The sequence below is a fragment of the Camelus bactrianus genome, chromosome 3, assembly GCF_048773025.1.
Source record: "Camelus bactrianus isolate YW-2024 breed Bactrian camel chromosome 3, ASM4877302v1, whole genome shotgun sequence".
Lineage (NCBI taxonomy): Eukaryota > Metazoa > Chordata > Mammalia > Artiodactyla > Camelidae > Camelus > Camelus bactrianus.
In genome coordinates, this window is record NC_133541.1 from 84,601,495 (window position 1) to 84,616,672 (window position 15,178).

Below are 15,178 nucleotides of genomic sequence, written 5' to 3' on the forward strand. Positions count from 1 at the left end.
GGGGCATAATTTAAAATTATAAATCGTTTATCTCTCAAATTTTTCATTTAATAAATTTGGACAGTGATTATGGGTAACCAAAACCACAGAAACTTTGGACAGTGGGGGACTACTGTTGTTGGAGAAATGTTGTGAACATATTAGAGGTTCAGTTGGTCTCAAGTATGGTTTAAATCTAACATCTCCTTGTTGATTCTTTATCTGTGTGATTTTTCCATTGTTGAATGTGGAGTTTTGAAGTCCCCTACTATTATTGTACTATCTCTTTATCCCTTCAAATCTGTTGGTATTTGCTTAGTATATTTTTTGTAGTTCCATATTGGGTGCTTATATATTTATGATAATCTTCCTAATGATATGACATCCCTTTATCACTGCAATCGTCATATAGTGACCTTCTTTGTCACTTGTTATTGTTTTTGGCTTAACATCTGTTTTCTCCATTCTTTTTCCTTATTTTTCCTTTGAATGGGTAGGTTCAGAGTTTCAGTCTTGTTGATTCTTGTGCTTAAGAGTGCTGTTGATGTTTTCTATTGCATTTTCATTCCATTCATTGTTTTCTTCAGCTCCAGATTTCTGTTTGGTTCATTTTTATGATTTCTATCTCTTTGTTAAACTTCTCATTTTGTTAGTGTATTGTTTTTCTGAGTTCATGGAATTGTCTCTGTTTTCTTTTAGCTCATTGTGTTCCTTTAAACAGCAGTCTTGTATTGGTTGTTGTAGATCTCCATGTCTTTGGATTCAATCACTGGAAGATATTGTGCTCCTTTGATTGTGTTATGCCGTCTTAATTTTTCATGTTCCTTTAAGTTTTGGGTGGCTGTCTTTGCATTTGAAGTAGCAGTCACTTCCTCTAGTTTTTACTCTCCACCGTAGGGAGAGAGATACCTTCTGTCAGTCTTCATAGATGATCTGAGGTTTTCAGACCTTCTATGAGTACACCTGCTCCATGCTTCTTGCTCTCTTGTGGAGAATTCTTAACCCTGTATGCCATCTATGACTACTGTAATGCCCATGGCCAAGTGCTGACAGCTTCTCTTTTGTTTTCTCAAACATGATGCTAGAGCTCAACTAAGTGGTCTCTCTCAGCCTCGCAGATTTGGCTGACTTTCTGCCATTTTCCAAAGGCTGATTTTTCTGCTGCCATCAGGATGCTGGCGAAAAGCTACAGGTGTGTGTGGGTAAGGCACACAGATTGGTGCGGGTGCTCATAGATTAGTTCGGGGGATTCATGGGTGAGTCACTCCCATTGGTTCATTTGTGGGCTTCTTAATGGAGTCCACCTTATAATTTGTAGGATCTGTGTTCCTTTAATGTCCCCCAAGTGTTCTATCCTCTGCTCTTTCCACTCCCCAGTCATGTAGTTCATGATTTGGTACTATGAATGGGGTGAGTGAAATGAACCCATTTAGCAGCATCCTGCAGAGCTGGAGAAGTCAGATGCTTACTCTTATACTCTCCTTTTTCCCCACAGGAGAAATCACAGGCTGAGGAAGATTTCTGTTAGCTCTAAGCCATGCTGCCTTGGACGAAGGGTGATGCAGGTAAAGTCAAATTGTTTTTCTTATCTATTCCAGTACATCGGAGGTCATACTCGTTTTGCTCAAGTGGTGTGCTGAAACTCTTCTATAGAAATTTAGACTTCCTCAAAGACTCTCATTCATGGGTGATTTCCTAAGTCAGTGTTCTCCAGGGGCTTCTGGGACCACAGCCAAGAGGGACTCAATCTGGTTCATGGTACGTAACTAGGCTTGAGGTCTGTCTGCCTGTCACATGCCATGTGGGTGAGTGACACTACTTCCAGGTACCTTTGTATATGGTCCTGGATCTCATACCTCCCTCAAAGGCACTCTTATCCATAGACTGATGCTGAATTTTTGTTGTTGGGTGGGGGATAACATGAGAGATGTCTTATGTTGTCATGATGTCACCCACGAGTACATTCTGTTTTCATTTGCATTTAATTCAAAATAGTCATAAATTTCTCTTGAGATTTCTTCTTTGACTCATGTGTTATTTAGAAGTGTGTTTTTTTAATTGCCACACATTTAGGAATTATACAGTTATATCCCTGTTATTGATTTAACTTCTTTGTGATCTGAGAGCAGATGTGGTTTATGATTTCTGTTCTTCTTAGTTTGTTATGGCGTGTTTTATGGCTCAGAATGTGGTCTGTCTTGGTGAATGTTTCATGGGGGCTTGCAGAAAATGTGTACTCTGCTGTTTTGGATGAAGTAATCTATAGATGTCAATTATATCCAGTTGATTCTTGGTGTTGTTCAGTTCAACTGTATCCTTACTGGTTTTCTGCCTGCCGGATCTGTCCAGTTCTGACACAGGGTTGTTGAAGTCTTCAGTTGTAATAGTAGATTCATTTATTTCTCCTTGTAGTTCTATCAGCTTTTGCCTCATAGAGTTTGATACTGTCATTTGGTGCATACACATTAAGAAGTGTTATATCTTCTTAGAATGCCTTTTTTTTTAATGCCTGATAACTTTCTTTTGATGTCTGTTCTGTGGTATGTACTGTTTTTACATAGTCATTGAGTTTGCTGGGAAGAACAGCTTGGCAAAGGTTTGAATTTCATTTCTTCTTGACTTGTGTTTGCTAATTTCACTGATTATCCATTGAGAACATGGATCTGAAAGCTGAAGATTCTAAGAAGTAATTTTGAACTAGTTTTGTGCTTGAATATGGCAGGATTACTGAATGTTAATAAAATGAAAAACAATGTCATGTGACTATAATTACTGAAGATTTCTTTTTCACCCCTCCCTCTTTTTGTTTCTCCTCTTTCCCTCTCTCCTTTCCTCTCATCCACCGTAATTAATATCTAATAGCTATGGATATAGCTCAGAATGGGAATAGAAAGCTACAGTCTATCAAAAATAGAACTAATGAACATTAATTACTCTAAACTGGAAAGAAAACAGAAAGTGTCCTAAATGTAAAACACAAAGATTCTATAAAGCTTCTACTGAAAAGGGGTGGGGGGGGGAGACAAAAGGAGAAAACAATGCAAATGCTTTATCATGTTGGAAAATTACTGCTTTTTGGCAAAGCAGTAAGCTTAGAACTTTAAATATATATCCACCAATATCAAGTTCAGATATATGAAATTCATTTATAGTTCGTTCTTTTTGATACTCATTATTCTCTGGAGGGTTTATGTGTAATTGCATTTTTGTTTTCTTTCTTGACTAATTACCTAGGACACTCATGTAACATAATTTATCCTAAACCTCACATAATTTGGCAATCCTTTGTTTAATCTGATCTGTAGTTCTGTTATTTGAAATGTGTGAAAGTTTTCTTTGTGTGTGTTTTGTTGGATACAGAGGTTAATTTTCAAACACCATTTTTTTCCCCCTTGATACAGTTACCATGCAGTTTGGTAGCTAATTCCACCTCCAGTGGTGAGTTCTAATTAGTATAAGCCAGTGGTTCTCAGTCCTAGCTGCAAATTAGAATTACCTGAGATTGCTTTCTCTGTCATTGTATGTTTCTGTTTTGTAAATCAGTTCTTGTCATTTTTTTAGATTCCACATATAAGTGATAGATGGTATTTTTCTTTCTCTTTCTGGCTTCACTTAGTAAGACAGTCTCCAGGTCCATCCATGTTGCTGCAAGTGGCATTATTTTATTCTTTTTAACAACTGAGTAGTATTCCACTGTCTACATACACCACCCCTTCTTTATCCAGTCATCTGTCATGGACATTTAGGTTGTTTCTGTGTCTTGGCTAGGGACATTGCTTTAAAAGCTCCAGACTCCAGGTAAGTCTGAAGAGCAGCAAGAGTTGAACACAATCAACCTCAGGCAACTTTTAGTATCACCTTCCTCTGGCTCAAGCTGTCTTGCCTAAGTCCTTAGTAACATCATTGTCCTGACCACGGGGACAGGTCAAGAATGGATACATGATGTAATTTATAACATGGGACCAGAGTGGAAGTTACTATGTACTTTTGTAAAAATCCCTTATTTCAAAGAGAAAGCCATTGAAATAGTTGGTCTCTAATGTCTCTGAATATTGTCATTTGTTTGGCATAATGACCTATATTTCTGCATCCATCTTACTGTCAACAGCTGTAGAAATGTGGAGTGGAGAAAAATGCAGGGGAATGAAGTCAGTCACTGAATTCATCCAACTCTAAAACTAGCCTTGTATCTAATGTTATAGATATATAAAATTAACCAATTGATGTCCTCCCATAAGACTTTGGGTACTCCTGGATTCTGTATCTTTAACTTAATGTTTTAGCTGTGCCTGATGCAGTAATGAATTTTTTCTGTAAGCACTTTTCTTTAAACTTACCATGGATTTCTTTTTAATTGATGTATGTCTGTGTGTCAGAGCAGTTACTTCATCATTGGTTGTATTTCTAATTTTTTTCATATGCATTATTTATTTTCTATTAAAAATAAAAATTTTTGTTGTTGATCATGTCTTTTCCCATACATCTTTATGATAGTTGTTCACAAAAGAATTTCTCCAAGAACAGTGGAGACAGAGTTTGGCAAATATTAGAAGCTGAGTTGTTAGGAAGGATTATATTTTTATCCAGCTGCCTATCAATCTTCCCACCATGTACTTTGAATACTGATACTTCTACATTTTTGGCAATGCCTTTACATGTCTTCTAATAATATGAATTGACAAAGCATTTCAGTTTTGCTTACATTACTGTTTTCCATGTATTATTTTAGCCAAATATAATGCAGTAGTCAATGGTATGTGCCATTTTTGCCTTTTATCATCATAAACACCCCAATAAGTTTCTAGAGATAACATCATTGTACAGTTTTATAAAGTCCTACTTGAAACCATTAGATTTTCATCAGAGTTTTCCAGCTCAGCTGCTGACAAAATGCTGGGGAGAAGGTTACACAAGTGTTGAGTCTCCACATCAGGGAGGCTGAGGCAGGCACAGCTCATCTGTTTCAGTTTCTCGTGACCATGTGGGATCCTTGATGTTAAAAGGTCTTGCAATTCTTTTTTTATGGTGAAGCCAATTTTTTAATGGGAACTTCTGATGTGTAAATGACAGCTAAACCAGCCAAACAACAAATAAACAATTACACACTGTGTGAGCCAGACACATCTGGCTTGCTGGCTAGCAATGTGTACCCTTTGGAGTAGCAAAACAAGTACAGCCATCAGCCTGCATTAGAGCTAGGAGTCTTCTCTCTGTCCTGCCCCCAGCTCTTGCCTGGTGTAGACTCTCCTAAGATTCAGTGGTCAGCTACCAGCGACTGGGGTCCACTTTCCTGCATCATTATTTTTTGGGAGTGACCAGGTATTAATAGCTACCCCAAAATGTGTTTGCCTTCTTTTCTAAGTATGTGTATTCTGCATTTTCTTTCCTGCTTTTCAGCTTCAGCGGCCACCCAGATTAGAGCAATGGATTAATTTTCGGATTTAGTATTTGGTGTTATTTTTAAGCCCTTTTCTTAAATCTTTGTAATTATTTTTGAGGCTGCCTGGGGCCTGCTGGCTATTAGTTATATTCTCTTGAGAAGTGAAAGTTCTACTGTGGGGCTTTTTCACTATTATACAAGTAGAAATTAGATTATGGGGTGTGTGTGTGTGTGTATTCATATACATCTGTATATACACATACTTCTTCATAACTTTTAGGATACATTACAATAACACAGTAAATAGAAAAGAAAGAAAATAATTGAATCTCCTAGTAGAGTTGATGACAAAGTCTTATTTTATCAACAAAATTTTACTATGTTTCAAATTTCAGAGTGAAGTATATGTTATTTCTAGCTGGAAAAGTCAGTCACATGTGTTGTTCAAAATTGGTGACAGCTTACTGTGTGAGTTCTTTTTTGGCACCAGATAAGGGAATTATTGGTGCCACTTTTACTATTTGGTGGCCTGGCACAATTGGTAGAAGGGAATGAAGACAATAAGCTATTACCTTCAGAAACAGCATGCACTGCCTTGGCCGGGAAGGAGAATGCATTTGGCAGATTTTCTGGTGGCTAGAATCTCAAAGGACTCTTCTGATGTTTTCCACAAAATTATAGGACTGTTCTGGTACTTTGCAGTCACTACCTCAGTTTCATACCCAGTTTTGGTGGAAAAAAAAAATCTGCTGTTAAATAAAGCCTTGGATACAGCAATAATTTTCCAAATGTTCAATTTCTTTGGATAAAATGGCCAAGGACATTTCCTACTACCCAGTAAAAAGTAGTTCCAGTGAAGTCTTAATTTTGTTTATTTAAAAAAATACTGGGTTATTAAAGTTAAAAAATGAACACGATAAAAGAATTTGCAGTGAAAAATGAGTATAATTCCCACCTTAGAGTCTGACCTCCCTCCCCAAAGCATTTTATTTTGTAAGAGCTTTTCTATACATTCGCGTGCGCATGCGCGCACATGCGCGCGCCCGCGCACACACACGTATTTGGATATTGAATTGTTCTTCCTGTGGTTTTTGATTTTAAAAAAATTTGAAATAAAGTATATTTGGTTTCTGTAGATATATACTATAATTTCTATACTTGATTACTAAAACTAATGTTCTAGCTACTATCAGTTGCAACCCCCCACCTTCAGGGTATATAAAAGGGAACTAAAATCTGGTAGGTGATAAAGAAAATATGCATGATAGAGTGGGCAGGTTTGAGTCTTGTGTAGAGTGATGTGTCTTCTCTGTTCCCTGCTTGGAGGGGAGATAAAGGGACCCTACTTTTCTCAGCCTAACCCATATATGTCTCTATTCGACCTCTCCTAGTTGTTAGGGAGGGTCTTCTCAAGGAGAGGTTAGCATCTCTCTCCTCTTCTGGGTGTTTCCCAGCTGGGACCTGGGTCAGCCATGGCAACAAGATGAAGCTTGGTGAGAATGCTGATGGAGCAAATTTCCGTGTATCCCTTGGAGAGAGGGAGCTCACAAACATAGACACAGAAGCCTGCTTCTTGCCTGAAGCATCCTCAAAGCAGAGTAAGGAGAGAAGGCAGCAACAGAGCAGACCTGTACTACTGCCACTTGGTGTGGGAAGACATATGTTAATCACAAGCCAAATGGGCACTAGTGATGGTAACTTGGCTTGAAGCATCTTGGTAAACTTCTCCCCAGAAGTCAACTAAGGATGGTGACGAGAGGACTCTAGTAAGGGGGGTGTCTTTGGAGTATATCAGTTGGAGGCAGCAAATGAGTTTCATGAGAACTCAACTGGGGCGGGAGAGACCTACATCAGGGAGTATGGATTATGGAGGTTTTCTTGGAAGAGCCATGATCCATCCTAAATTACATCCAGCACTTGGCTGCCTGCTCTACTGACAGTAGATACGGCCAGATTACATCAATCACACGAGACTTGAGCCTCCTTTCTTCCGACCCGACCTCTGACAGTGTGGGTCATCCAGGAGCAGCAGAGGGAGATGGGGTGTGACAGAACAATGAGGGGGAGTGGAAGAAGAGACCCAGCATCCCACCCTCACTGTATGGCTCCAAGCCACAGCCCACCCCTGAGGTGGAGAATGGGAAAGAAGTGGTGCATTAGATTGGGATTAGGTTGGGATTTAGAATGAACTAGATTTTATAGTATCTGAAAAATGAGTCATCATTATTTTTTTAAAGAGTATCCTCATGCATTAAAAGTGATCCAGAAGCTATGAGGTGATGGAAACAGGCACCATGAAGACAGTAACATAAGGTGGATTCCTATTTTCTCCCATGTTAAACTCTCAATAAGCCGTTTATGCACGTAGAATATTTATCTATGCATATTTCTTAAGGCAGAAATGTGAAATACTGCTTGTGATACCCCATACTTTCCTTTCCTCCTTAATATGTTGCGTATCTCTTAAATGAGTGTACTGTTTTGGTGAGGGTAGTGTTAGCTGCTTCAGCAGATGAATGCTGGAGTCTTGGTGGCTTGGCTCGTGAGAGGCGTATCTCTTACTCACATTATCAGTAGCCAGCTTTCCTCCCTGGCCTTTTCTCTAGCAGCTTTGATCTTGAACACATGGCTTCCAAGGTACCTATGTTCCTCTGCATTAAATCAAAAGAACATAGAGGTAGAATATGGGAGGTTTTTGTGCAAAGGCACATACCATTTTTGCCCACGTTCCATTGACCTCTACATGGCCACATCTGCCTGCCAAGGTAATCTGAAAATAGAGCCTAGTTCTGTGACCAGTATGAAGAGTAAACAACTTTGGGTAGTAGCTTACTAACTGATACTAGTAAGCTGTTATATCTACGTGTAATTTCAAAATAGCTACGGACTATTCCACTTTATGGCTATTCCATCATTTATATAACCTGATCCCTATTGGTGGGCATACACATGTTTTCCAGTATTTTCCTGTTTCAAACAGAGCTGCAAAGAACATTCTTATTCAAGAATTTGAGCACTTGTGCATGTTACTGAAGATGAGTTCTTAGAAGTGAAATCGCTTGCTGAAAGTTGAAAAAAAATGTGCTTATTGCTCTCCAAAGACATATTTATGCATTACACACCGATCAGTAGTTTGTAAGGTTGTCTGTCCTGCCTACCTCCCACCTGACTTGGTCAACACTGTGTATTATCAGTGCTACTTGTCTGTGTCAATCTTGAAGGGGTATTAGTGTTCCATTGCTATTTCTTTCTTGTAATAAATCCATATTTTATGTATTTGCATTAATTAGTTGTAGTTACTCCTGAGGGCTGTTGTAGATATTCAGTGCAGTTGGTTTTCTCTTAGTAAAACAGGGATTAGCAGAACTATACTGACACTTAACCAGTTCTGTGGCTTTGGACAAGTCATCACTTTGTATTACTTGGGGTTATACTTCTCATTCGGAAAATTTGGAATATTAGATATGACTTTTTATAAGGATCCTTAAGTTCATGTAATTTTATCAATATTTACAAAAGAAAGTGTTACAAGCAGTGCAACTTTAGGATCAGGAACATGCTGATAACAGATTTCCTCTCAGAGTAAAAGAAATACCACTAGAAATAAGGCTAGAGGCATTCAATTCATTTAAGAGCCAGAGTGCTTACCAGAATGTTGATGTAAAACTATATAATGTGATACCTTATAATCCTGCAAAAACAGATGTTGCTATAGTAATACAGAGTAAATATTTTTAAAGACAAGTAAATGAAAAAAAAATAATTGAAGTTTCCAGGTTTTATATCATCTGCTTTTCTATCCTTCCATTAACTAATCTCGTGAATGTCTTTCTACTGAACAACAACAAAAAAATAGAAAGTAAAATAGTTAAACAATTTTTAATGGAATTATGAGCTGATAAAAGTCTAAAATGAAAAGTTTTTTTAAAAACTGAAGATAGCATTCTAAAGATGTCTGTTGCTTAATATACTTTAACTAAATTTTAATTTGCATTTGTCTATAGACAGGTTCTTAGGGCTCAATTTGCTTATATACATGGGTATGTGTGTTCTCTTGACCAGTGTGGAATATATGAGGAATATCTGAGGAATAATTTGGAAGTTCCCTGTGTCAGTTAAAATGAGAGCTTGGATTGTTAGACGACAAGTACGATCAGAAAGACCGGGACAGTGATGGCAAAACCTGAACGTCTGTAGTTCAAATTGTATATCCCGGTAGTGGAGCTCTAGAGCCTGTGGCTCCATGGAGGAGTTCATTGGGTTCTGCGTTTGCCTGTGTTGCTATAGTGGCTGCTGGATCTGAAGTCACTTGGGCAGAGATTCACCTCACAGGTTTAAGGGGAATCCAGGGAGAGGAAAAATCTGATCAATCAAGGCAATGAAGTTTTCAGGCAAATTTCCAAGGAGTAGTGCCATATTCTTTCCTTGACTTGGACTGTACTGTGTCCAGGGCAAAGCTATGAAGCAAACAGGGTTCATAGTTGCAATTTCTATTCCAACTCTCCTACTTCCTCTTCTTCATCCATTTACAGGGCTCAGAAAGGTGAGTAACTCTTGGTCTAAAATGGAAGAGCAGTGATAATTAGCATAAGGCTAATTATCTTAAGATTCCAAATAACAAAGCTCTTTTGCAATATTTGAGTTGAATTCATTAAATGATAAGCTGTCTTAGAGTAGGATCATTTCATTCAAGTTCACCTCATTCTCAGGACAAAACTAAGTGTGGAATGTGGTTATTTAGTATTTTCAAATGAATGTGTAAATAAATAACTGAAGAAAGGGGAAAAAAAATCTCTCTCTTTAGCCACTAGCATGAATTGCTATCCATCTCTTGTTAATATATTTAAAATGATAAAACATTTCCATGTGAAACTGAAACTGTAAATATCGAACTTAAGAATAGTCTAAATTATATTCATTAAGCATCACATCTAAAACTAAACAAAGTCACCAGAAAGAATAGTGCTTCATAACTTAGAGGCTTTAATCCTCAAAGTTGTATTTTGCACAGTTGCTTATATGTGTGTTTAAGTGTTTCCCTGTGGAATAGGTTAGAAGCTAATGAATTCAGTGGCCATTTGGGAAGCCTGACAGTAGCCTTTCATTAGGTTGCACTAATGCCACAGGCATCCAAAGTGAGCATCGTGGAGGTCAACCTGCAGAATCCCTCTGGCCACAAGACAGACATGAGCATTGTGCACAAGGAAGGAACACATTTTCTATAAAAGAGACCAATTAGAAAACAGTCTCCTTATCTCAGGAAAACAACATTCCCACATGGTTTTTGAATAGTTGGAAATTAGTTGTTTGTTAAATGAACCAAAACTGTCAGCTTGTCACTGAAAAACAAATTGCCAATGAGGAGTACGGACAAATCTTCATTAAGTGATTCAGAGAAGGGAAGCAGGTGATACCACATGGTAGCTTTTTACATAGGAAGGTAAACAAAAATTCAGGAAGGCTTGAAAGAATGAAATTAAATCATGTGAATTCCACCTCTCATTATCCTTTGACCAGAAATCCTCAGTGCCTCCTGAGGCTGACAATACTGCCTCTGGTCTATTTCCCTTGCAATATATGGATGCTGGAGAGGAAAGAAGGGCAGAATTGATCAGAGGCAAGTAGTTTTAGATCTTTCTTCAAGATATATCTTGGATGAGAGCATTTTTGACTAATGCAAACACGCTAGGCCAAGTCAGCTTCATCTCTCATCTAGATAGCTCTGATAGACCCTTATTAATCTTACTTTCATTCTTGTCCCTCTACATTTTTTTTTTTTTTTTTTTTTGCCATACTATGACCAGAATCCTCTGTTTAAACAAAACTCCGATGCTGCTGCTTCCACTGCTTTTCAGGCCCATTATCATCTGGCCCCTGGCCATCTCATTAGCCTCATTTCTTAACCTCGTACCTACATTGCATTCCAATTTCTTATAATTCCATGAAGAGTATACATTTTTGTATCATTTACCTGAAATTCTTTTCTTTGTTTTAGGTTTCCTTTAAAAGGAGAATCTGGGCACAGTTCACTCTTATGTTGAAACTTGCGACTGTATCCCTTCTTGCTGAGGCATTATGACTTCCTGATTTCCACAGGAAAAAATGTTATGGATGTTACTACCAAGAGTCTCTACCTAGATCATGCTTTAAACCTTCTATTTTGGTGCAGCAGGTAGAGAAGAGTGGGTGAATTGGACAAGAGGGTCTTGGACTCCCAGACTCTAAGTCACATGCATTTGGCTGGAAGGGGGAAGGCCCTACTGGCTAAACTTTGGAGAAGTAAAACGAGAATTGAAGGGTATATCCAAGACTTTGCCTTATTTTCCTGAGGGCAATATAGCTACTCATGTGGAGCATTATGATGCCACTGATTACCACTGGGGACAGAATATGCGCCCTTGCCACCTCCCCCTCCCAGTAAAGGAGGAGCCAGTCGCTTTTATTTATATTAAGAGCTCTCTTTAAAAAGCACTGCAAATCCTTGAAACAATAACCTTTTCCTTTTTATATAGGCTTTTGAAGTTGTTAAGTATATTAGTTTTCTATTGCTGAGTAAAAATTCACTGCAGATTTAGTGACTTAAAACAACACCCATTATCTTCTGTAGGTTGAAAGTCTAGGTAGGACTGACTGGGTTCTCTTCTCAGGGTCTCACGTGGCCAAAATCAAGGTGTTGGCCTGGTTGGGCTTTTCTGAAGTCTTGAGGGAAGAGTTTGCTTCTAAGTTCATTCAGGTTGTTGGCAGAGTCCAGTGCCTTGTGGCTGTAGGTCTGAGGCCCCGTTTTCTTGCTGGCCATCAGCTGGTGTCTGCTCTTTGCTCTTAGAAGCTGTTCACATTTCCTTCCACTTGACATCTTCAAATCAGCAGTGGCACACTGAGTCTTTCTCATTCTGCTAGTCTCTCTGACTTTCTCGTCTGCTACCAGCCCAAGAAAGTTCTCTGCTTCTAAGGCTCATGTGATTACATTGGGCCCACCTGGATAATTTTTTTCTTAAAGTCAACCTTTGCCCAGGTTCCAGTGACTAGGATGTGACATTTTTGAGGGATTATTTCAGAAATTCTTCCCTTACCACCAACCTAACACAGGCATTCATTAACACAACTCAAGATAGATTCTCTTATAATCACTCCTTACACTTAAATGCACAATTTCTGGCAAATAAAATTATTCATTCAAAATACTTGGATCCCAGTATTCAGGCCTCTCCAAATGTAATCACTTTTCCCAGCTGATCATGAGGGAAAGTATCACAGAATTTCTTGCCAGGAGCAAAATGATTCTTTAAAAGAGATTTCCTAGTTTTAACTTAGAATGTCCTTTTCTCATCCACGTGGCAGCTACTTAGTCTTCCTTCAGTGACAGTTCACATATGTCTCCCTCTGTGAGAGACTTCTGCATTTTCTTCAGGCAGAGATATACCTTTACTGTGTTCTCACAGACTCGAGTTCATGCCTCTGTATGTCTTAACATTTTGAGCTATAATGCGCAATTCTGTATTTCTCTCCATCAGTGGATTTTGATTCCCTGAAGGTAGACATACAGCATGGATGAAATTCCCTAGAATGTAGTGGATAGTCACAATATATTTTCTAAATGAAGAAGTCAAGATGGCAGGACTAAAATGGGATATGAGGGATGGGATCACAGTGTAAAATAGAAGATCAGAGAACTATGGGGTAGTTTTTTTTTAATCTGGTAGGTTTTTTTTTATGGTAATGATACTAAGTTAATATTTTCCTTGGTAACAACTTGCTCACTCATATACAATATTTAATTTTATCTGTATGTCACCCCACCGAGGTAAGCAGGTATTACAGACATTTTACAGTTGAGGAAAACTCATCATAAGTGCCTTGCCAAAGTTCAAGCAGAGCCAGCACTCGATCTCTGGCTGGAAGATGATATGACAGCAGAAAGGTAATGAATGTTAGAGTGAGCAAGGCCTGGACTCTGAGCAGTTGTGAGAATTTATAAAGTTAATTAAAATTTCTGAGATTCAAGATTTTGTTTTTGTAAAATGAAGATATCATGTACTTTAACTGGTTATGAAGGTATGCAATTAATTCATTCATATATTTCAATACAAGAAAAATTCCTGGGAGCATGGTTGGTTTATATTAGGAACTTGGTAGATGTTGTCTGACTTCTACTTCTGATGGTAAGAGCAGTATAGTAGACTTTGTAGTTTTTGGTATCTCTCATATACCTTTTGAACTATTTTATTTCCCCTTTCTTCGTTGTCACCCATTTTGCTTCTCACACCATTTATCAAGGAATCTTACATTGGCCCAAATCTGTCCTGGATGCAAGAAGAGGAATCTTGCAAACTCGTTTTCTTTAAAGTGTTAGAATACAATAGTAACAATAGTATGTCTTCAGATTACGCACATTGCCTACATTTGCACCAAATTTGCAAGGTAGGCATTAGAGTCTCCAATTTTTGGAAAGGAAATTGAGGCTCAGAAGTTTAGTAACTTGTCCACTCTTGCTCATTAGGAAGCAAAGAAGCTGGTATTCATAGCAGGGAAACATAGCCAGAACTGACTTCAACGCCAGGCTTTCTCCATTATACAGAATTTTCTCTTATTCTCAAGAACTGGTTGACTGGCCTCTAGGATTGGATGGGAATATTCTTGACTGGGGGAAGTTTTCTAGCATGGCTTCAGGTCTTACCTGTTATGTAGGATATGGACTCCATTTTCCCAAGGCTTTGTGATGAGAGATTTTTAGCTGTTGTGGAGATCTGTAGGGTGGCCCAGATTTGGGTGAAGTGCGATTTTTCTGAGGTTTAGTAGGAGTATTCTTGGCCTTGGACAGAATGAAGAAAGAGGAAGTCATAGGAAAGAATCTTAACCCTGGATGAAGGAAAAACACAAAAAAATCTAAGTTATGTAAACAAGTACCTTAATTGTAATTAGAGACACTACTTAGCGAGATAAGAAGGAGATCACAGAGATTAGGCTAGGTGCTGGCACAGGAGGGCTGGGTCTGAAGTAGATGGTCTTGAGGTTAGGTAGAGAATTAGAATAGAAGAGACTGTCTCCTTATCAGTAGCTCACTGCATCTGTATTTTGGGCTTTGCTAGTAGGAATATAATGAAAATGTAATAGAACAATATTTAATATGAAAATTCTAATGAGCTTATCTAATGAGTGAGTAAGATACAAGCCAATTTTGACAATAAAAAGTCTAACTAGTTTAGTTCTGGACCTGTTGTAGTTGTTCTGATGCTGGGGACTCTAAGTGGGTGTTGGGAATGGAAAGAGGCTACCAGAGGAAATCTGGCAGCAAGAAAATTGCTGTTGGAAAAAATAGTTTTATACCCAGTTGCTTCCCTTTACTTGAATCACATAAACTTCTACCAGCTTAGAAAATATATGTTGGTTGAAAAAATACACACTTTTATTTAGAGAGTTGTGTGGAATGTTGCTAGAGTTAACAACTGAAAGAAGTTAGTCATGATAATCTATTTTTTCCCATGATGACTACAAGTGATATCCTTAAGGATTATTACCAAAGATATGTTTTGTTATTGGTGTTTTTATCTGATGATCTCCTACAAGATAAAGGAGGTGTCATTAAATGTTACAGAGACTATTCCTTATCCTTTTTTTAAACTAAAAAATGTCTTGAATGTCAAGTAGCCTGCTTTGGGGAATGTCTTTGCTGTATGATGCTCCTATAATGCCTCTGATTTGTTTGTGATTTTCTTTTTTCTTATAGGAAGGAGGACATTTTATAGCTTTTCATTTCAATGTTCAATAATGCCGTTAGTTAGGTTGTAGTTATCCCTTTCTCCTGGATCATATTAAGCCTAA